The 22,723-nt window shown below is 39.9% G+C and overlaps 1 protein-coding gene across 1 annotated transcript in view; it reads left to right on the top strand.

Annotated features, from left to right (window-relative positions):
• LOC134529906 (carboxylesterase 5A-like) overlaps positions 1–22,723 on the top strand; it is a 49,462-nt gene that overhangs the window by 11,839 nt on the left and 14,900 nt on the right. The gene's annotated exons all lie outside the window — the stretch shown is intronic.

Genomic DNA, 22,723 nt, shown 5'->3' with positions numbered 1-22,723 from the left:
AACATTTACAACACGGAGCTCGGAGTCCTCGGTTCAAACCCGACGAGTGCAAAAAAATAAAAATGGCGACCGATCCTTCCCCCGCGGTGGCTGCAGGCATACTGACTCCCTCCACTTTTTTTTTTCAAAGCATATATATCGTCAGGTAGTATGACATCATGTCCGCCTTCTTGTCTTCATCCACTGGAGACCACCATCTTGTTTTCGTCTGCTAGAGTGTGCCGATATCATGTAGTATAATTATCTGGTCACCACACCTTTGACCTTGACCTTGAACTTTGACCTTGACCTTGAAATTTGACCTTGACCTTGAACTTTGACCTTGACCTTGAAATTTGACCTTGACCTTGACCTTTGACCTTGACCTTGAACTTTGACCTTGAAATTTGACCTTAACCTTGAACTTTGACCTTGAACTTTGACCTTGACCTTGAAATTTGAACTTGACCTTGAAATTTGACCTTGACCTAGAAATTTGACTTTGACCTTGAAATTTTACTTTGTCCTTGAAATTTGACTTTGTCCTTGATGTCCATCACGGATCCATCATTTTATGTTCAGTACATGCTACCAGGAGCGACCACCTGCTGGAGTACACCATCTTGTGCGTGTACTCGTATTACCATCATGCTAGTTTTATTATAACATGCTACAGTGCAGTAATCATTTATTATTACTGAGGTACCCACCATCTTGAAATTTGACCGCCATCTTGAAATCATGTAATTATTTAGCTAGAAATGCGGGAAAAATTCCAATAGTCTCCGAAAAAATCATTTATTAATTTACAAATCGAATCGATGGATCCCTGTCCACGGTTCGATTCTTGCCCAGAGACAGTTGTAACTAATTATTAAATAAATGTTAGGTTCTGTTTTCCATTACCTTTCGCGGAGTTTATTAATCATTCACTCTACAAAAATCAACTCAAGTCAATATACCGTCCCAACGAATTAAATCAGTGCCGATTAGCCTATTATGAAAGTCTAATTTTTCAATAATCTGAATAACATACAAGCCGTTCATGTACAAAGCCACACATATAGATCAATTGCCTTCAGTCCATGAGACCGAGTCATGTCATTATCAGACGTATAGGCTAGTCATTTCAGGACCACATGACCTTCGTAATCCATCGTGACATTTTTATACATTCTAAAGGACCAAGTAACCTTGTAAAATATTTTAGTAACACCAAGAGGTGATAAACTAGTAAATATTCAATCACTACATTTTGTACTACGCGCAATCAACAAAAAAGGAAGCACCAACAACGAAAAGACAGCACCACCAACGAAAAGGCAGCACATTTGGAAGCACCGACAACGAAAAGGCAGCACATTTGGAAGCACCGACTACGAAAAGGCAGCACATTTGGAAGCACCGACTACGAAAAGGCAGCACATTTGGAAGCACCGACAACGAAAAAGCAGCACATTTGGAAGCACCGTCATCGAAAAGGCAGCACATTTGGAAGCACCGACAACGAAAAGGCAGCACATTTGGAAGCACCGACAACGAATAGGCAGCACATTTGGAAGCACCGTCATCGAAAAGGCAGCAAATTTGGAAGCACCGACAACGTAAAGGCAGCACATTTGGAAGCACCGTCATCGAAAAGGCAGCACATTTGGAAGCACCGACAACGTAAAGGCAGCACATTTGGAAGCACCGACAACGAAAAGGCAGCACATTAGGAAGCACCGACAACGAAAAGGCAGCACATTTGGAAGCACCGACAACGAAAAGGCAGCACATTTGGAAGCACTGACAACGAAAAGGCAGCACATTTGGAAGCACCGACAACGAAAAGGCAGCACATTTGGAAGCACCGACAACGAAAAGGCAGCACATTTGGAAGCACCGACAACGAAAAGGCAGCACATTTGGAAGCACCCACTACGAAAAGGCAGCACATTTGGAAGCACCGTCATCGAAAAGGCAGCACATTTGGAAGCACCGACAACGAAAAGGCAGCACATTTGGAAGCACCGACAACGAAAAGGCAGCACATTTGGAAGCACCGACAACGAAAAGGCAGCACATTTGGAAGCACCGACTACGAAAAGGCAGCACATTTGGAAGCACCGACAACGAAAAGGCAGCACATTTGGAAGCACCGTCAATTAAAAGGCAGCACATTTGGAAGCACCGACAACGAAAAGGCAGCACATTTGGAAGCACCGACAACGAAAAGGCAGCACATTTGGAAGCACCGACAACGAAAAGGCAGCACATTTGGAAGCACCGACAACGAAAAGGCAGCACATTTGGAAGCACCGACAACGAAAAGGCAGCACATTTGGAAGCACCGACAACGAAAAGGCAGCACATTTGGAAGCACCGACTACCAAAAGGCAGCACATTTGGAAGCACCGTCATCGAAAAGGCAGCACATTTGGAAGCACCGACAACGAAAAGGCAGCACATTTGGAAGCACCGACAACGTAAAGGCAGCACATTTGGAAGCACCGACAACGTAAAGGCAGCACATTTGGAAGCACCGACAACGAAAAGGCAGCACATTTGGAAGCACCGACAACGAAAAGGCAGCACATTTGGAAGCACCGACAACGAAAAGGCAGCACATTTGGAAGCACCGACAACAAAAAGGCAGCACATTTGGAAGCACCGACAACGAAAAGGCAGCACATTTGGAAGCACCGACAACGAAAAGGCAGCACATTTGGAAGCACCGACTACGAAAAGGCAGCACATTTGGAAGCACCGACAACGAAAAGGCAGCACATTTGGAAGCACCGACAACGAAAAGGCAGCACATTTGGAAGCACCGACAACGAAAAGGCAGCACATTTGGAAGCACCGACTACGAAAAGGCAGCACATTTGGAAGCACCGACTACGAAAAGGCAGCACATTTGGAAGCACCGACAACGAAAAGGCAGCACATTTGGAAGCACCGCCAACGAAAAGGCAGCACATTTTGGATGCATCATCGAATAAGGAAGCACATTTGGAAGCTCCATCAACTAAAAAAGGCAAAAAGGAAGCACAAGTTACGAGATCTAAGTCTTAGTAAGAAATCATAATACAAGAAATAAAAACATTACATTCTTATAATTTAAATTATTTATTTTATTGCTTTACATTATACAAATGCAAGTAAAACAAGTCAATATTGTATGTAGCCAGCATTCCTCAGTTCCTTGTGTATGTAGGATATTTCTTTGATGCACGAATAGTTTCCTGCACAAAGCGAACCATGTAGAAGTCTTAGCCGGTCAACCAATATGTTTGGATCTTTCCATGATGTGTAATCATTCTCTTCTACCACCATCTTCCTTGCACCTTTATAATAAATATTATGATCTCTGGTGTCTTCCGTTTTACCACCAACCTCAGGGTAACTTTCATGTTTGAGACGGTGATCATCACAAGATTGATCAGATTTATTTAATATATCACGTCGTTTCCATCGTTTCGGTCTCAGGACACCGCCACATTCTTCGATCTTGGCAGCTTCAGGTGCTTCATTATAGTCTATGTCTTTGTCAACAGCCTCAGAGTCACTGTAACAATCACCGTAGAAGGAATCGTCTTCACCCAATTTACCGTAATAATTCGATGTTGATGATGTTGAAGTGTCTTCATTGTCTTCGTGCTGCCTTTTTAGGAGTCCATCATTTTTACAAAGTAGGAAAGATCTACTTGAATTCGGCTGGAATATATTCTCACTTTTCACGTTAAGGATTCTTCCATTGTCTTCATTCTTCCGTAAATCATCAACCTTCTTCAATTTAAGTTCTTTGTCGAGATCGGAAGAGCCAAGAAAATTATTGTCGTAATGCAGATCACTCTTCCTTAGGCTAGTAGATTCATCGTTGTCCTCTAGCTTGTACGCAGGCTTGGCGCTACAAGTTCTGCCATGTCTTTCTAGGCTCTCTCTCCGCGTAAACGACTTGCTACATCGAACACAACTTATCATATTGCGCAGTGGATTTTTAACACAGTCATTCTTCTCGTGTTGTCTTTTATTCTTTCTCAAGATAAACTCTTTACTGCAAAACTTACACCTATGTTCTTTCGATACAGCGTCAGATCCCAAATCGGAATTCATATTAGTTACTGAGACTAATGCTAGATACCAATTGAGTGTTTTAAATTAGATTCAATACTTAAATAGAAATTTTTTCATATTTCATCAGCGAGAATTAATATATCTCATGCAAAAGTACTTTATGCATGTAGTTCTGCTTTTCAACAACAGATATCGCCACATGTTGCTTGCAGGTAAATAATATTTAGTTATTTTATGGGGGATGCGGGATGCTCACTAACGATCGCAAAAGAAGGATGGCTTCGTTAGACTCCAAGGAAAAGGAAGTTCGTCTTGCATGTTGGTGCTCCACAGATGTCTCATGGCGTAATATTAATTTGACTGAGTAATGATATTTGTTAATTCCACCTGATAAAAATATTGCAAGTTTTAATTTAGTAGCAGAAATTATCGAATTAAATGTAACTCCAAATAAAATGACATGTCTCATTAGAACAAAAAAAAATCCATGCAGAGAGCGGTTTCTCAGAATAGTCAGAAACACTTGAAGAAACCACAGGAATGATTGCAAGAACACGGGAAAAACCATCAAAATATTGTCAAGAATAATCAGGAGCTTACTGAGAAAACCACTATAATATTAACAATAATAATCGGAAGCACACGGAGAACACCATCATAATATTGGCAAGAATAATCAGGAGCACACGAAGAAAACCGCCACAAGTTTTCTTTGATATCATTAAAATACAAAAAAATTAATAAAAAATAAAAACGAAAAAAAATTCAAACATTCTGGCTTGTACTAGAACTCTATCTTTGCTCAACAATGAGAAGTTCACAAGCTAGCAGAATGTTTGAATTTTTTTTAGTTTTTATTTTTTATTAATTTTTATTTTTATTTTAATGATATCAAAAAAAAACTTGTGGCGGTTTTCTTCGTGTGCTCCTGATTATTCTTGCCAATATTATGATGGTTTTCTCCGTGTGCTTCCGATTATTATTGTTAATATTAGAGTGGTTTTCTCAGTGTGCTCCTGATTATTCTTGACAATATTTTGATGGTTTTTCCCGTGTTCTTGCAATCATTCCTGTGGTTTCTTCAAGTGTTTCTGACTATTCTGAGAAACCGCTCTCTGCATGGATTTTTTTTTGTTCTAATGAGACATGTCATTTTATTTGGAGTTACATTTAATTCGATAATTTATGCTACTAAATCAAAACTTGCAATATTTTTATCAGGTGGAATTAATAAATATCATTACTCAGTCAAATTAATATTACGCCATGAGACATCTGTGGAGCACCTACATGCAAGACGAACTTCTTTTTCCTTGGAGTCTAACGAAGCCATCCTTCTTTTGCGATCGTTAGTGAGCATCCCGCATCCCGCATAAAATAACTAAATATTATTTACCTGCAAGCAACATGTGGCGATATCTGTTGTTGAAAAGCAGAACTACATGCATAAAGTACTTTTGCATGAGATATATTAATTCTCGCTGATGAAATATGAAAAAATTTCTATTTAAGTATTGAATCTAATTTAAAACACTCAATTGGTATCTAGCATTAGTCTCAGTAACTAATATGAATTCCGATTTGGGATCTGACGCTGTATCGAAAGAACATAGGTGTAAGTTTTGCAGTAAAGAGTTTATCTTGAGAAAGAATAAAAGACAACACGAGAAGAATGACTGTGTTAAAAATCCACTGCGCAATATGATAAGTTGTGTTCGATGTAGCAAGTCGTTTACGCGGAGAGAGAGCCTAAAAAGACATGGCAGAACTTGTAGCGCCAAGCCTGCGTACAAGCTAGAGGACAACGATGAATCTACTAGCCTAAGGAAGAGTGATCTGCATTACGACAATAATTTTCTTGGCTCTTCCGATCTCGACAAAGAACTTAAATTGAAGAAGGTTGATGATTTACGGAAGAATGAAGACAATGGAAGAATCCGTAACGTGAAAAGTGAGAATATATTCCAGCCGAATTCAAGTAGATCTTTCCTACTTTGTAAAAATGATGGACTCCTAAAAAGGCAGCACGAAGACGATGAAGACACTTCAACATCATCAACATCGAATTATTACGGTAAATTGGGTGAAGACGATTCCTTCTACGGTGATTGTTACAGTGACTCTGAGGCTGTTGACAAAGACATAGACTATGATGAAGCACCTAAAGCTGCCAAGATCGAAGAATGTGGCGGTGTCCTGAGACCGAAACGATGGAAACGACGTGATATATTAAATAAATCTGATCAATCTTGTGATGATCACCGTCTCAAACATGAAAGTTACCCTGAGGTTGGTGGTAAAACGGAAGACACCAGAGATCATAATATTTATTATAAAGGTGCAAGGAAGATGGTGGTAGAAGAGAATGATTACACATCATGGAAAGATCCAAACATATTGGTTGACCGGCTAAGACTTCTACATGGTTCGCTTTGTGCAGGAAACTATTCGTGCATCAAAGAAATATCCTTCATACACAAGGAACTGAGGAATGCTGGCTACATACAATATTGACTTGTTTTACTTGGATTTGTATAATGTAAAGCAATAAAATAAATAATTTAAATTATAAGAATGTAATGTTTTTATTTCTTGTATTATGATTTCTTACTAAGACTTAGATCTCGTAACTTGTGCTTCCTTTTTGCCTTTTTTAGTTGATGGAGCTTCCAAATGTGCTTCCTTATTCGATGATGCATCCAAAATGTGCTGCCTTTTCGTTGGCGGTGCTTCCAAATGTGCTGCCTTTTCGTTGTCGGTGCTTCCAAATGTGCTGCCTTTTCGTAGTCGGTGCTTCCAAATGTGCTGCCTTTTCGTAGTCGGTGCTTCCAAATGTGCTGCCTTTTCGTTGTCGGTGCTTCCAAATGTGCTGCCTTTTCGTTGTCGGTGCTTCCAAATGTGCTGCCTTTTCGTAGTCGGTGCTTCCAAATGTGCTGCCTTTTCGTAGTCGGTGCTTCCAAATGTGCTGCCTTTTCGTAGTCGGTGCTTCCAAATGTGCTGCCTTTTCGTTGTCGGTGCTTCCAAATGTGCTGCCTTTTTGTTGTCGGTGCTTCCAAATGTGCTGCCTTTTCGTAGTCGGTGCTTCCAAATGTGCTGCCTTTTCGTTGTCGGTGCTTCCAAATGTGCTGCCTTTTCGTTGTCGGTGCTTCCAAATGTGCTGCCTTTACGTTGTCGGTGCTTCCAAATGTGCTGCCTTTACGTTGTCGGTGCTTCCAAATGTGCTGCCTTTTCGTTGTCGGTGCTTCCAAATGTGCTGCCTTTTCGATGACGGTGCTTCCAAATGTGCTGCCTTTTGGTAGTCGGTGCTTCCAAATGTGCTGCCTTTTCGTTGTCGGTGCTTCCAAATGTGCTGCCTTTTCGTTGTCGGTGCTTCCAAATGTGCTGCCTTTTCGTTGTCGGTGCTTCCAAATGTGCTGCCTTTTCGTTGTCGGTGCTTCCAAATGTGCTGCCTTTTCGTTGTCGGTGCTTCCAAATGTGCTGCCTTTTCGTTGTCGGTGCTTCCAAATGTGCTGCCTTTTCGTTGTCGGTGCTTCCAAATGTGCTGCCTTTTCATTGACGGTGCTTCCAAATGTGCTGCCTTTTCGTTGTCGGTGCTTCCAAATGTGCTGCCTTTTCGTAGTCGGTGCTTCCAAATGTGCTGCCTTTTCGTTGTCGGTGCTTCCAAATGTGCTGCCTTTTCGTTGTCGGTGCTTCCAAATGTGCTGCCTTTTCGTTGTCGGTGCTTCCAAATGTGCTGCCTTTTCGATGACGGTGCTTCCAAATGTGCTGCCTTTTCGTAGTGGGTGCTTCCAAATGTGCTGCCTTTTCGTTGTCGGTGCTTCCAAATGTGCTGCCTTTTCGTTGTCGGTGCTTCCAAATGTGCTGCCTTTTCGTTGTCGGTGCTTCCAAATGTGCTGCCTTTTCGTTGTCGGTGCTTCCAAATGTGCTGCCTTTTCTTTGTCGGTGCTTCCAAATGTGCTGCCTTTTCGTTGTCGGTGCTTCCAAATGTGCTGCCTTTTCGTTGTCGGTGCTTCCTAATGTGCTGCCTTTTCGTTGTCGGTGCTTCCAAATGTGCTGCCTTTACGTTGTCGGTGCTTCCAAATGTGCTGCCTTTTCGATGACGGTGCTTCCAAATGTGCTGCCTTTACGTTGTCGGTGCTTCCAAATGTGCTGCCTTTTCGATGACGGTGCTTCCAAATGTGCTGCCTATTCGTTGTCGGTGCTTCCAAATGTGCTGCCTTTTCGTTGTCGGTGCTTCCAAATGTGCTGCCTTTTCGATGACGGTGCTTCCAAATGTGCTGCATTTTCGTTGTCGGTGCTTCCAAATGTGCTGCCTTTTCGTAGTCGGTGCTTCCAAATGTGCTGCCTTTTCGTAGTCGGTGCTTCCAAATGTGCTGCCTTTTCGTTGTCGGTGCTTCCAAATGTGCTGCCTTTTCGTTGGTGGTGCTGTCTTTTCGTTGTTGGTGCTTCCTTTTTTTTTGATTGCGCGTAGTACAAAATGTAGTGATTGAATATTTACTAGTTTATCACCTCTTGGTGTTACTAAAATATTTTACAAGGTTACTTGGTCCTTTAGAATGTATAAAAATGTCACGATGGATTACGAAGGTCATGTGGTCCTGAAATGACTAGCCTATACGTCTGATAATGACATGACTCGGTCTCATGGACTGAAGGCAATTGATCTATATGTGTGGCTTTGTACATGAACGGCTTGTATGTTATTCAGATTATTGAAAAATTAGACTTTCATAATAGGCTAATCGGCACTGATTTAATTCGTTGGGACGGTATATTGACTTGAGTTGATTTTTGTAGAGTGAATGATTAATAAACTCCGCGAAAGGTAATGGAAAACAGAACCTAACATTTATTTAATAATTAGTTACAACTGTCTCTGGTCAAGAATCGAACCGTGGACAGGGATCCATCGATTCGATTTGTAAATTAATAAATGATTTTTTCGGAGACTATTGGAATTTTTCCCGCATTTCTAGCTAAATAATTACATGATTTCAAGATGGCGGTCAAATTTCAAGATGGTGGGTACCTCAGTAATAATAAATGATTACTGCACTGTAGCATGTTATAATAAAACTAGCATGATGGTAATACGAGTACACGCACAAGATGGTGTACTCCAGCAGGTGGTCGCTCCTGGTAGCATGTACTGAACATAAAATGATGGATCCGTGATGGACATCAAGGACAAAGTCAAATTTCAAGGACAAAGTAAAATTTCAAGGTCAAAGTCAAATTTCTAGGTCAAGGTCAAATTTCAAGGTCAAGGTCAAATTTCAAGGTCAAGGTCAAAGTTCAAGGTCAAAGTTCAAGGTTAAGGTCAAATTTCAAGGTCAAGGTTAAATTTCAAGGTCAAAGTTCAAGGTCAAGGTCAAGGTCAAATTTCAAGGTCAAGGTCAAAGTTCAAGGTCAAGGTCAAATTTCAAGGTCAAGGTCAAAGTTCAAGGTCAAGGTCAAAGGTGTGGTGACCAGATAATTATACTACATGATATCGGCACACTCTAGCAGACGAAAACAAGATGGTGGTCTCCAGTGGATGAAGACAAGATGGCGGACATGATGTCATACTACCTGACGATATATATACTTTGAAAAAAAAAGTGGAGGGAGTCAGTATGCCTGCAGCCACCGCGGGGGAAGGATCGGTCGCCATTTTTATTTTTTTGCACTCGTCGGGTTTGAACCGAGGACTCCGAGCTCCGTGTTGTAAATGTTTGTTTTTTAAATATTTTATTAAAAATTTTATTATTTAATTTTTTTTATAATTTTTAAATTTTTTTTTCATTAAAATCGGATAATAAATTTAAAGATGGCGACCGTAACGGAAATTGCAACGGTGACGTCATAATTCAAAATGGCCGATAACACAATGCCGGAATGTTCGAGAAAACGAAATGACGTCATCCAAGATGGTGGATCCAAGATGGCCGTCGGGGTCAAGGTCAAAGGTCACATCCTGATAGAGGCTTAACTGAGGCTTGAGTTAAGGATGCTTAAGCCTCTATCAGGACATTTCTAGCCGTTGGGATTTTTAAGGACTAAATCGGGAAATTTTCCCTCGAAACGGGAATTTTTCCCTCGAAAACGGGAAATTTTTTCTTAAAACGGGAAATTTTGAGTCATTTTGAGTCATTTTTGAGGAATTTTGAGGAATGTTTGCCGCCGTGACGTCACAAATCCAAGATGGCGGTCGACAATCTTCAATCCACCGCCTGAGGCCTGATCTCGGAAATACTATTATATACTACTTGTGTGTGTGGCTGTTGCCGTAGCGTTTCCTGTGGCTGTGGCTGTGATTGCTGCTGTGGCTGTGATTTATACACTAATCAATAAAATTGGTCTCGGGAGGGGCTATCGCCCCCACCGCCCCCCTTCTGGAGCCGCGCTTGACACAAACATACAGAAAATAAGCCGAAAACTGTCGCTGCCAAATGTCAAATGTAAATACAGCACAGATAATTCCTTGGAAGGAATTGCTCAGAACAATATTACACCACACACTAACAGACAGTGAGCTGACAACTACAGACAGTGGCAACAGATACAGACAAAAAAAACTTCGGAAAACACAGTGACAGACAGAGGAACCCAACGATGACACTAAACAGATAATTTGGACAACACAATGGCAATACAGCGACGCACATGCGAACCCAGCGGTGAAATGAAACAGGTAATGTGACAACACAACGATGACAGCACAGATGACAAAAGAGTTTCGCGACGTTTCGGGAACTGAGATCTGTTCCCGTCTTCAGGAACAGCAGACTGTCGCAACTGTCTCGTTGATGGCCCACTGTGTTTGTCAGTGCTGTCATATTTCTGTCAATCATTCCTTCAGCGGAATTTTGACGTGACAACGTTTAATAAATCGCTGAACGCCGGCTGCACGCACGAAAAAGTGTCCCGTAACGCACATTGTCCCGTTACGCTCAATGTACGCTTGCGCCGCATCTATCTCTCTTCCACTCGATTGGAACAAAACCATCGATTTGACTTTTTCGAGGCACATTAAACTTGAAACACTCCCATTCGTTTCCTACTTTTCCTATCATCGTCCTATCCTTATCAGAATAACACAGATTGGAAGAAGTTAAATAGCAAACATGTATAAAAGTTATAGTTAAAATAATCTGTTCGTTAAAGTAATAAACATATTTGAACTAATGAGTGTAAATAAAAGTAAATTTATCAATTAAATTGTAGTTTTCATTTCACTCCTTCTTTGTATCCATACAAAATAGTGATAATTCAATAAAAATGATTCAATTTTATTCATAAAAGTATGCAATCATTTCATCAATGTTTTGTTATAACGTTGTCACGTTAAAATATCGTCCGTGAACCGACTTTACAGACAACCAATTTTTTAATGTATAATTTTTTTCTGAAACAATGTTATACTTTATTTTTTATTTAAATTATTTGTTCTTTTGACTTTCAACTTTATAAAAACTAATCAAAGCATGTAAATAAAAGAGGAAATAAATTTGAAAAAAGTTCAAAAGAAATCGATCAGCCATAGCACAGCACTATAGTGAAACAGGACATGCAAATTACTTTGACCAATCCCAACATAATGTAAATATATGCGATTACAAACACAGATTAATCAGAGATTATATAGTAAAAAATATCATCCCAATAATATGAAAAGAGAATTTATTTCTTCTATTAATATCTAAAGAAAATAACAGTAACAATTAAAAGTGGTTAAGGTACCGTACATAAATAAATAAACGGTGTTTGCTCATGTAAGAGAATGGGTTAGTTCAATAGCTTTAATCACAAATATTAGTGTTTTGCAAAAAATAAAAGATGCTGGAATTTGACAATTCATATTAGAAACAGTTAAGGCCTCGCAGAAACACGACTTGAATATTTTACATTTGAATGTGCTTCCATATGTGTGCACTTGATATAGTAAATGAAACTTGAAATATTATTTGCTTTCGTCCTATAAAGGAAAATTATTTAAAAATAAATGACAGACAATTTTTACTAACGGACAGCTGCTCCAGAGAATATTTTCTACGACTTAAAATAAGAAGTTTACAAACTGTGTCAAGATAAACACCCTTGAAGTAAGGAAACGACCACCTAATCATGGGCACAAGGTCGGTTATTCCTGAGCGAAATATGAAATTAAACCACATGGTTTCAAAGGAAATGCTCATTTGTGCTGTAGGAGCAGAATATTAATTTCATTAATTTCATCATAACTCATATATTCCTCTGGAGATAATAATTAACATGTTGTTTGTTAAGTTAGATTTCGCCAGTATGAGCTAATATGTGTCGTCTGTGAATCACAAATGAAAAATAAAACACTACCCACGTAATCTTTCTGGTAATTTTCCCGACATTTGTCTCGTAAATCACTAGACAATATCAAACGGCAAATATTTTTTTCCCATGAATTAATACAATTTTATCTTTGATAATGAAGTATCCTTTATATTAACTAGATAATGTATCTTAAAATTAGCCATCGTAAGAAAGAATTGTACCAAACATAATATTAAGGTAATACACTATTATTTCTGTCCATGGATGTGAAATAATACTAGCGTATATTAAAACCTTCTACAACAAAACGTATGTTTTCATGGCTGATTTACTCACAGAAAAGAACGTTATATAAAGTCTACTTTTTCAAACCATTTTTCAATCTCTAGAAGCGAACTCAAGTCGTTCTCTCTGTTAACAGTTAAACATTATTTGTCGCTACGTATAGCCTACCTATGCATCACGTGGTTGTAATTTTTGCAGGGTCAGTAAAATACTTGTTCTCTCGTCCGCGTGTCCAAGAAGCGCCCACTTCGTGCGTGTCGAACGGCTGAGTGCAGCTGTAAAATATTACCAGCGGCTGCAATAACTTCGCACCATTTCAACGCTCGCGAAGCGAACAAACTAAGTGGAAAGTAACATCGCCACACGTTTATGGCCCAGGTTTTACGGCACTTCTGTTCACGTCTCAATGGACAGTGCAAGTGTGTACTATCCTGCAATGTTCTGTCTGTAAGCGGGGAATGCACTGCTGCATTGCAAAGACAGAGACGTCACTCCCAAGATGGCGAATCTTCCTTGTTGGATGGTCTCTTATAGGGATGGTGGGTGGGAAGTAGGTCTCTGTATGCGTACTAACCTCAGTGAGTAAAAACGGGAAACAAAACCATCAAATAATATGTAAGAAAGTGAACCATTTTGAATATGTATAATTGCCTGTAGCTTGCATACTAATGCCCATTATATTAATACTACCTATTGATAGTTTTACATTATGGCACTTTTCCGTCGCATCCGTCGGAATTATTCGATTATGGTAGTCTTCCAGTATGGCAGTCATCCATTATGGTAGTATTTCAGTATGGCAGTCTTCCAGTAAGGCAGTCTTCCGTCAACCCCTGTCAAAACAGGAGGAAATGTGCCATAATGGAAAATTACCATGTTTTTATTTTTACAGATCTTAGTTATAAGTATACAGTGCTGCTTCCTATAACCCATTTTTGGAAACATTTGTTTCTATTAGTGCGCAATCTGTTGAATTAATTTATGACTGGAACTACAGAAAGTCACCGTCAGAAGCGCTATCTGTAACCTTTTAAGTTAACCTAAGAAACAACTAGGTGGTTAACAGCGCTACCTAGCGATGTATTCTTCACACTACTTCGAGAGAAAAGCAGCTGTACTCATTCCATGGAGTGTATAAGAAAATATGACAAAATTCCGCCTCGTCCTCTGTAATTATGGCAGTTTTCTGTTATGGTACTTTTCCGCCTTTTTCGAAGAGGCCAGGCGGAAAACTGCCATTATGGTAGCATCGCAGGCCCAGAGACTTAACTAGACAAGTTTCCACCCGGGGCAAGAACTCATCTTGGCACCCTCCTATTTTTTTTCAAACCAATAAACACAACCCGACAACACCTGATATCGCCACCACATATTAATTCCACTATTCGAAATAATTTTTTATTCAACTCAGATGGTAAATAAATAGATTTATTTGTAGTATTTCATTTTTAATACTTTGCAAATTGGACAACACGTGAAAAAAACCCAACAGTTTTGACAAATCTGACGATGTACATTATTGTATGTGTGGATACAAATAAATTATTTCATCTGCCCTCCATGTGTATTCTATCACTATGAAATGCAATTTAATATTTATAGTAAAATGTAATCTGCCAGTTGTGCCTCCCCCCCCCCCCCCCCCAATGCGGTGCCCGGGGCACAAGTCCCATCTGCCCCGCTCTAGTTAAGTCTCCACGTAGGCCCTATGTAGTGTCAGCCGCCTGATCGACAACACACTTGTCTGGAAGCTGCACCGGAGACACAGCCGACCTGCAGGTTGAAGCCTGTTGGCTGGAGTGGCTGCCACAAGTGCCACCAGTGCCACCAGTTCTACCAGTGCCACAAGTGCCCCCAGTACCACCAATGCAATCAGTGCCACCAGTGCCACCAAACCACCAATGCCACAAATGCCACAAGTGGAATCAGTGCCACCAGTTCCACAAGTGTCACCATAACCACCAGTGCCACCAATGCCACCAATGCCACCAGTGCCACCAGTGCCACCAGTGCCACCAGTGCCACAAGTGCCATCAGTTCCACAAGCGAAATCAGCGTCACGAATGGTTCCTGCGGGCGACGGGGGTGTGCGGCGAAACAGACGCGATAATAATTGGCGCGAGGCGTGGGTGCCGCACTGCGTCTTGTAGCAGCACCTGGACGATTGATCGAGGGGCAGTGGGGGCTGCGGGGGCAGTGGGGGCCGCGGGGGCGGTCGTGGGGGCAGACCGGAGCCCTGCAACCACCCTCGCCCCCTTTCACCTCGTGCCACTCAACAATCACTGCTGGTGTTCACATTTAGACACACTTCTCAAGTAATTCTTCTATTTGTCTACTTTTAAAAAACGTGTTTCTTTTTTTTACACCTTTGACAATAATTCACTAAATTAAACAGGAAATTTTGCATTGTTTGTGAGTGCATCTAGTCACTTTAATCTAAGTGCGGTGTTTTGACTAAAGTTAAACATTTTAACAATTGTAACAATTAACACATAAATAAATAAAAAAAATTAAGAAGACTTAGATTAGTTTTTAAAGTTGAAAGTTAAAAACAGGAATTAATTAAATAAAAATAAAAATAACACTGCTTCAGAAATATATATATATATAAAAAATTCAATAATTAATATTTAAAGGAAAACGTACAAGTACATAAGTTGCAACAGAATTTAAAACCTTAATTAATCAGTTAAACTATCCAGCCAAAGATTTACATTTTTTAAATTTGAAAAACTTTCCGTTTTTAATTTTTCAGGAAGAATAACTACAAGTTTTGCAAGGAAAAATTCTAAAGAACCCTGCGAAATTGTTTTATGAAATAGAGGAATAGGTAGTTCTGTCTGTGCCGTGTAGGATAATATTCCCCTCGGTACATACTCGTTATTGCAGTTCTAATATACACTGTGTTAATATCAAATACTCTTAGAAATTTAAATGTTCCTTGGATGGGTACATATGGTATTATTAATAACTCGTGGAACAAGTTTTTGGATTGTAATAAGTCGTTTAATAGACGTTTCGCTCATTCCTCCCCAGGCCAGAATGCAATACTGAAGAACAGCAAATTTAACCATTATAATTTCTTCAACGGACAATATAAATCTTAATTCAACGAATACATGTACAATTTTTCGAAGAAAAATTTTTACAAGATAAGAAACATGTTTGTGCAGTTAGTCATAAAAATAATATTTATTTATTTTATGCGGGATGCGGGATGCTCACTAACGATCGCAAAAGAAGGATGGCTTCGCTAGACTCCAAGGAGAAGGAAGTCTGTTCTTCCAGTTAGTGTTTCTCAGATTTCTCAGAGCCTAATGGTTATACGGATACCCTCTTTCACAAACTCTTGGCTATGACTCTGGGCTCATGCGAATAGTTAGACACGTGGCAATCATATTTTAAGTCCCACTTAACGAAAAATAGGTAACACTAAGCCCCGTTCTGAAATGGCGCGAAAACGAAGAAGGATTACGTAAACGGAGACGGATATCCCGCAACATTTCACTATCGCGTCTCCACAATGCACGGAAACGTAACAAATGGAAACCAATGAGATTTCTTTACAAGGTCAAGGATAATTATTTTTAATTTAAAAAAAATTGGTTGTCTGTAAAGTCGGTTTACGGACGATAGTTTAACGTGACGTCATAAAAAAACAGTGATGAAATGATTGCATACTTTATGAATAAAATTGAATCATTTTAATTTTAATAATAAAATAATAATTACTTAAAATCATACTAGTAATCAGATTTTTAAAATGCAAGAATAATTAACCTTTATTGCCGAAATTGTTGTTGTAATAAGCAATGAAAACCACATTAACTTTTCACTTCACTTTATAAACAGTCGAGTGGAAGAGAGATAGATGCGACGCAAGCGTACAATGAGCGTAACGGGACACAGCGTAACGGGACACAGCGTAACGGGACAATGTGCGTTACGGGACACTTTTTCGTGCGTGCAGTCGGCGTTCATCGATTTGTTAGACGTTGTCACGTCAAAAAATGTCAAGTCCGGAGAACATATCACGTTAAAAATTTACATATATAATAAAAAGAAACATCAAAGTAATAATACAACACTAGATCCGTACGGATACGTGTCCGCATGCGTGCCATTGAAGATACCCGGTTCCGTGATATCCGTCTCCGTTTACGTGTTCCGTCCTCCGCTTCCGTGTCATTGTGTATACAGGCCCAACAAGAACGTACAAACATCGAATTAAAAAAAAAAAAAAAAAGGTTGGTTGTCTGTAAAGTAAATTTACGGACGATAGTTTAACGTTACAACGTCATAACAAAACATTGATGAAATGATTGCATACTTTTATGAATAAGATTGAATCATTTTAATTGAATTATCACTATTTTGTATGGATACAAAGAAGGAGTGAAATGAAATCTACAATTTAATTGATAAATTTACTTTTATTTGCACTCATTAATTCAAATATGTTTATTACTTTAACGAACAGATTATTTTAACTATAACTTTTATACATGTTTGCTATTTAACTTCTTCCAATCTGTGTTATTCTGATAAGGATAGGACGATGATAGGAAAAGTAGGAAACGAATGGGAGTGTTTCAAGTTTAATGTGCCTCGAAAAAGTCAAATCGATGGTTTTGTTCCAATCGAGTGGAAGAGAGATAGATGCGGCGCAAGCGTACAATGAGCGTAACGGTACAATGTGCGTAACGGGACAATGAGTCATCCTTGTTCGTGCGTGCAGCCGGCGTTCATCGATTTATTAGACGTTGTCAGGTCAAAATGTTATCAAAGCAATCATTATCACCTGATTACACATCCTACCATTTTCACTTCTTTGAAACTATGGCCACATTATCATTCACGATTTTGATACCTTTCCTTACGGTTCATGTAACGCCTTTTCATTCTACCTCGGAACTTCGGCGGAGTTAAGGATCAAGGTCGAACTAAGATCGTTCCAAGTCAGATCGAGAGATATGATCGATCAATCGACTAATATTATCTTCTTATTGGGGATCTACCGTAGACAATTAGTCTTGCCTTTTGTTTTTATGAAATCAGTATTTTTATAGAAAATCAAATATGGTACTTAAGAAAAACCAGCGTTAAAAAAATCTTAATAATTACTTAATTGATTGAAACTCGGCAGAACAAATGTTTAATTACTTTATTTCTTCAGAGTAGGTCGAATTCAGGCACATTCTCTACAGCAGAGGAGCAGGTATCAGCAGCTAATAGTTTACATGTCAACTTGAACCTGGATGTTAAGACATGTAACTATTTCGTTATTAGTCGTAGTCAACTTGGCTGTGTGTTTAGTCTGCTGTATATTCAAGTTAAATTGCATGTAGAAACGAGCAGGGAATTTTTTTTTAATGTTTATTTCTTAAATTGTTCAGATCATCACGAATGTGTTGTACGAAATTCGTACACATTTGACGAACAGTCCGGGTCTAATGTGCGCTCAATAATGCAGTGTGTGCGGAGAAATCACGACAGTCTGCAGGCATTGTCCTGTGTGGGCCTTCACAATTTCCGTATACTGTCTGTGACGATGAGGGTTGTCTTGCAGGTCTGATCATTCTTGCAAGACCGACACCATCGCCACCATTACCCGCCAAAACAACTCTTTAAGCCCTATGCCAAACCTCTTGATGTTTACTCGTGATGTCCACAGCTACCACTCGCTGTCGTTGAGACGAGAAATCGACAAAGTCCCCTGCGTAGATCTCGTTCTTACGTCTTGCATGCCAAACTCTCAAAAGGCTAAGTCCACTACTGGCTCAGAAAAAAGGCTCAGAAAAATTGCTTAAGGGCTCCGCCTACCCGGGCACACACACGGTGTGCAGAACTTCAGGAAAAACAACGCGATTTCAAAACTACTCAAGATATCCGAGTGGGGTATGCTTACGAAAAGCATTTAAGAGTTCGCTGAGGGCCGAAAAGTACTTTTGATTTTGGGTTTAAGTTTTTAAATTATTTGTATTTTTAGAAGAGTCAAAATAGCTAAAACGCATGTTTTCAGAGTAAATTTTAGGCGTAAAACAACTGGTATAGATTCTTTAAAGCACTTAAGGGACTTGCATTACACCTGTATCTTCATTTATCCGCCATATAATGTTACGGTCACCGCTCAAATTTCACAGTTGCCCTGTGACGACGAGAAGACTGCGCGCCAGTTCAGAGCCTTGCGCTTAGAGGCGACACAGCGCTAGAAGCACCGGCGAGCGTCGCTCTTATCATCCCGACTCACTAACACACATACACCCTTGACGAGGCGGGCCCCTTAATGAAGCAATCCCAGGCAGACTCTCGTCCGGCTAACAGGGCTTTCACCATCGCCAGTGTGGGCCTAGGAGCCCGAATGCCGCGACTTGGCATCGAACCCCGAGGCCCTTTAGGAGTACCAGGTCGCGTCCTGCGACCCATAACCTCCTGTTTTCACCTATAAAATGTATGTTTTGGCTTTTTCTGATATTGTTTTCTGAATAAGCTGCGAAGCTGTGATGAATGCAATTGGCCTGGAATATTTAAAATTTAATTTCGTGTGTTGACTTTACTTTAAACTCGCGGTGTTGTCCAGCCCTCTTTAAGTTTAGGTTAAGCTGAGCAGTTGGCCTTAGCTGCTCAGGTTGTCTTGATTTTTACTACTGGCAAATACTTAACAAATCATGCGTATGATAATCTCCTTGTTGGGTCGGCCAGCTAACTGTGACGGAGTCTGGTGCTCGTAGAAGGTGTTGCGGACTGCACAGCCGGGAGAACTCCACTGGTCGCTAAAGCCTGCGGAATCAGGGTCCTCCAACTCGTCGGCTGTGGCCGCGGTGGCAGTTCATCCTGGCTAGATTGTTCTAGACCAAGCTGGCCCAGTGTTCCGCCCACGTGGTTTGGTTTAAAAAAAAATTGGTTGTCTGTAAAGTCGGTTTACGGACGATAGTTTAACGTGACAACGTCATAACAAAACATTGATGAAATGATTGCATACTTTATGAATAAAATTGAATCATTTTTATTTTAATAATAAATGAATAAATACTTGAAATTATACTAGTAATCAGATTTTTAAAATGCAAGAATAATTAACCTTTATTGCCGAAATTGTTGTTGTAATAAGCAATGAAAACCACATTAACTTTTCACTTCACTTTATAAACAGTCGAGTGGAAGAGAGATAGATGTGGCGCAAGCGTTCATGAGCGTAACGGGACACAGCGTAACGGAACAATGTGCGTAACGGGACACAGCGTAACGGAACAATGTGCGTAACGGGACACTTTTTCGTGCGTGCAGCCGGCGTTCATCGATTTATTAGACGTCACGTCAAAAAAATAAATTACTTTTACCACTGTACTTTGTTTTCACTCGCCACAGTACGCGTTTTACGAGATGGCTCACAAGAGGTCATTGGAAGCATTAGACGATACATTGAAAGACTTGAGAAATAATAATCAGGTGCATTGGTGATACTATCCGGTGACATCAGGCATATGCTTCCAGTTATACCTCGTTCAACACCAGTTGATTAATTGAATGCCGGTTTTAAAAATTCAATTTTTGTAGTACAGTCAAAAAATGCATTTAACAAAAAAAAGGAGGTTGTCTGTAAAGTCGGTTTACGGACGATAATTTTACGTGATCACGTCATAAGAAAACATTGATGAAAAATTGCGTACATTTTAATTTTCAAATATCATTTCCAGTTTTTGCAAATTTAATTTAAATAATTTATTTAAATATAATCACGAACAATTAGTTAAAAAAGCCGCCTTAACCTGTTTGATATTATAGAAGATTTTCTCGCACGGTGGTTGGCCGGTTCTTGCACCCTCGGCTCAGGCGGAATGTGGAAATTTTTCGTGCGTGCAGCCGGCGTTCATCGATTTATAAGACGTTTTCACGTCAAAAAAAAATCGCGTCACCACTGACTCCATTATCTCTCTCACACACCCACCCCTTGGCTTGCGTCGCGGGTTGCATACCCCCCAGAGATGCGCTTCGCATTGCCTGCGCTCGAGAACTAGCACTTCATTCGCGCTTCCCACCACGGGGGAGAAACTCTTTACCGAGACTGAGACATAGTTTTTTGAAGTAGTTACGGGCCCGTCCGCTAGATAGTAGTTTTCATAATATATTGCTGACATAACTGTATTAATTTATTAGGCGAAGTAATGTATAAGCTACTAGCTGCCCGACCCGGCTTCGCACGGCTATACTAATGGAAAAAAATTAGCCACATCTCCCATTTACAGTAATGGTAAATAAAAAAATTCACTGAAAATTTATTACAATGCTGTATAATGTACCGGAGAGAAAACGAATAGCACCGATGGTTTCCCGACTCGTGCACGCAACGTACAACTGATGTACCCGTACTTCGCTATGGCAGTCTACAGGCAGATCACTCTTGCGCCGCTCATTATACATGCCCCTCCTTGTGGGTACGCCACTGCCGCGCGATGCCCGTTGCCATGGAGACGCAGAAGGCATGAACAATGCAAAATCCTGTTCTCATGCAGACAAAGTACCCACTGAGTAGTAAAGGATAGCCGGTCCGAGCGCAGGGTCCAGGGTGTGGTGTCTGTGGTGTTTTCCGCCATCTTGGATTGTGACGTCACGGCGGCCATCTTGGATGGTTGTGACCTTGACCTTCGACCTTGACCTTGACATTTGACCTTCAAAATGTGTCAAAATCCGCCAAAATTGGGCAAAATTTGCCCAAAATTCCTCAAAATTCGCCAAAATTTCCATTTCTGTGAAAAAAAATTCCGCCAAAAAATCTCAAAAAATTCCACAATTCAAAAATTCCCGTTTTCGAGAGAAAAATTCCCGTTTCGAGGGAAAATTTCCCGTTTTTAGTCCTTAAAAATCCCAGCGGCTAGAAATGTCCATATGTAGGCTTAAGCATCCATGTCTACAGCCTACGATAAGCCTCTGACGTCATCATGGATGATGACGTCACCGATGCAATTTCCGTTACGTCCGCCATCTTTAACTTTTTTATTTATTATCCGAATTTAATGAATTTTTTTTTAAAAAATATAAAAAAATTAAATAATAAAATTTTAATAAAATACCTATAAAAAATATATTTTTACGACACGGAGTTCGGAGTCCTCGGTTCGAACCCGGTGAGTGCAAAAAAAAATTAAAAATGGCGACCGATCCTTCCCCCGTGGTGGGTGCTAGCAGACTGACTCCTACCACTTTTTTTTCAAAGCATATATATCGTCACCTAGTATGACGTCATGTCCGCCATCTTGTCTTCGATGCTGGAAGCCATCATCATTGTATCGTCGGCGAGAGTGCGCTGACGTCATGTTAGTTTAGTTCTTATCCGCTAGAGTACAGTAATCATTTATTACTATGACACCCGCCATCTTGAAATTCGCCCGCCATCTTGGTAATTCATAATTTTAATGCTAGAAATTCGGGAAAAAATCCAAAATTCATTAAATAAATTTGTTATTCATATAATGATTGATTGGATCGACTAAGATCCTTGGTTCGATCCCTAGCCGATACAAAACAACTTTAATTAAAAAAATACTAAAAAAGTGTTAGGTTTGAGAAAATAAAAACACCACAAGTTCTTTTAAAAAAATTTTATTACATAAATTCAATACACTACTACAAGTACAAAAAAACACTGACAAATTAGCAAAGCCTTTTGGATTCCTCGATTCAAACAGTCTTCTTATTGTACGGACTAAGCCTTTTACATGACTTTAAATGTCTATCCGATCCGGTCATCACCACAGCCACAGACGGACTGAAGTCCATATCACCAGGGTCTCACTTATATAGACTCATCAGCCGGTACAACACAAGAGTCAAAACAATAACCATGTTCATTATACGCGCACTTAACTTTCTCGGAGCATTTTTTATAATGAAGATGTAAGCTATCAAGACGTGAAATTAGTTTTTTGCACTTATTGCACTGAAATTGTATTCTTTTAACATTACTAGAACAACTGCTTCTTTCATGTCTGCGAGCATTTGAGGTGATAGTAAATGATGCGTCACAGTATTTGCACTGACGCAATGTACGCTCTTCATTAGTTGAAGAATCCATTGTTGATGATGAAACTTCGGATGATGGTGGAACAGCACA

This window comes from Bacillus rossius, chromosome 2 (assembly GCF_032445375.1).
Source record: "Bacillus rossius redtenbacheri isolate Brsri chromosome 2, Brsri_v3, whole genome shotgun sequence".
Classification (NCBI taxonomy): domain Eukaryota; kingdom Metazoa; phylum Arthropoda; class Insecta; order Phasmatodea; family Bacillidae; genus Bacillus; species Bacillus rossius.
This window is presented reverse-complemented; position numbering and strand designations above follow the sequence as displayed.